Genomic DNA, 2234 nt, shown 5'->3' on the forward strand with positions numbered 1-2234 from the left:
TTATTGGATTACCAAGACACTGGTAGAACCATCATCGCCTAGAGCAAATCAAAATAATTTTCTCAACCAACAACAGTCTTCAGACCGAAGAAATTAGGGAAAACAATTATCAAATGGGAAAGTTTTTTCCATGCAACCAATGTACTGTACATACTCTTAGATGTTTTTTTTTTTAATAATTATTTTAAGAGGTTTAACTACCTCACATAGTCAATGGTTCCAAAAAGTTTTCTTTTTTAAAACAAAATGTCATTTTCCTTCTCTTTCTTTTACTAGCAACCAAAGGGAGCCATCAATAACTACCCTCACTTGTGAATTATGCCCATTTAGGTGACAACATCCTTGCTTTCGTAGGCCACCACTAATGGAATATGTTTCCAGTTAGGTAAAGATTAAACACAGTTTTAGAAGATTTAGTTAATATTATGTGCAAACAACACTAGAAGTAACAAGCACCAGTGGTCTAGTGGTAGAATAGTACCCTGCCACGGTACAGACCCGGGTTCGATTCCCGGCTGGTGCAAGTTCTGCGGGGATAGCTCAGTTGGGAGAGCGTCAGACTGAAGATCTGAAGGTCGCGTGTTCGATCCACGCTCACCGCACAGTTTCCTTTTATATATTTAATAAATCTACTCATTTTTAACATGTGCATTGTTTTTCTTTTTATATTATTAATTCATATAGGTACTCACCAAACCTTTGTTTTTTAGCCAATGGTACTCATCAAACCTATTCTCTAGGCTTCTGATCCTAAAATTTTATCTAATATATTATGAAAAAAGCATCTCTATGATGTTTGAGTGGGGATTCCTTTTTACATCTTCTTCCATGATGGGTCGTGAGCAAGGTTTAAAATTCAGGTGTTGAACTCAGTATCGGTCATTGTCAAAATCTTTTCGGATTGGGATTGGATCGATACAAATCGGTCAGATTGGTCAAAACATCCCCAAAATCGTCTTTTATAGATCGGGTAATGTATTGGCCAAAGTTGGTGGATGTTTTGATGTCGGGATCGGATTGACCGATATTATCCGGATCAGATCGGTCAATATCGATTGGTATCAGTCAGTATCGGTCAAGATAATATAAAAAATAAAATAAAAACTTTGAAAAAATAAAAAAATATTCTGTCAGATCGGTCAAGGATCGCATTGGATCGATCGATGCAATCGAGTTGGCCGATCCAAGGAACGATCCAGTCAAACCTTGTTGTATCGGTCTAATCTCAGGATTGACTTCAATCGATACCGATCTGATCCAGCCAATATCGGCCAATCCGATCCAAGATTCAGAACCATGGTCGTGAGGTCCACACATATCGACAAAATGTCGGTCCTCTATTGAACGGATCTGTGTCTCACTTTCTTGTTGGTGTGATTTTTCATTTTGATATCGTGAGAAACCTATGCCCATATATTGGCTACAAGGAGGTTTTATGTAGATGTATTCTGTCCATGCATGGTTGTGTTTTTTCTGCCATATGACAACTTAATAGCATCAGTTGTGAAACATTATGACTCTTCCTAGACCCATCAATGGCAGGAGCCTCATGCATTGAGTACGACCGTTGTCAGTCTCTACCCATGTGGTTATATTACCAATTTCAAATAATTCCATATTTGGTTATCAAATTTCACTTTACTTTGCATCCAAATTCATTGGATTAGCAAAGTAAAATAAAAACTACAAGTACAAGGTATTAAAAATTTAAGTAATTTATATAATCATGTTAGAGTAATAATTATCAAATTTTTTTTTTAGGTTTGAAATTTTCACTTCTCTTTCCTTTAATTTCCCTTGCAACCAAACAAAGCTCTAGGGCCACTTTTCCTATGGAAATAGCTCAATCATGGTTAATTTGTCCAAAAGAAATTGGCTGGATGAGGATTAATCATCCTAAGGAAATGCCTCAATTAAACCTAATATGTCCTGAAAAAATAGAAAACAAGAACCGATCATATATAATCATTAATTCATACATAAAAATCTTAAGTGTATCCAATTCTCTATGGAAAAAAACAATGATTCAAGAGACAACAATCATATTAGAACATACTTAACATGAAATGAATTAACTAATTCTCAAGAATTCTAAGGCTGTGTTTGGTATGCATTCTTGGAATGCATTCTTGGATGATAAAAAAATAGTAGTTTTTATCGTCCAAGAATGCCAAATTTGCTTAGAATGCATACCAAACACAGCCTAAATTTCTACTCAATCTTTAATGTTAGAG

General features: G+C 35.4%; 2 non-coding genes across 2 annotated transcripts; both read left to right on the plus strand.

Annotated features, from left to right (window-relative positions):
• The first annotated feature begins 452 nt into the window (after positions 1-452).
• Positions 453-523, plus strand: TRNAG-GCC. Its single transcript has one exon. It is a non-coding gene; the product is annotated as a tRNA-Gly (tRNA).
• A 6-nt stretch (positions 524-529) lies between these two features.
• Positions 530-602, plus strand: TRNAF-GAA. The gene has a single exon. It is a non-coding gene; the product is annotated as a tRNA-Phe (tRNA).
• The last annotated feature ends 1632 nt before the right edge of the window (positions 603-2234 follow it).

The sequence above is a fragment of the Telopea speciosissima genome, chromosome 9 (genome assembly GCF_018873765.1).
Source record: "Telopea speciosissima isolate NSW1024214 ecotype Mountain lineage chromosome 9, Tspe_v1, whole genome shotgun sequence".
NCBI classification, from domain to species: Eukaryota; Viridiplantae; Streptophyta; class Magnoliopsida; order Proteales; family Proteaceae; genus Telopea; species Telopea speciosissima.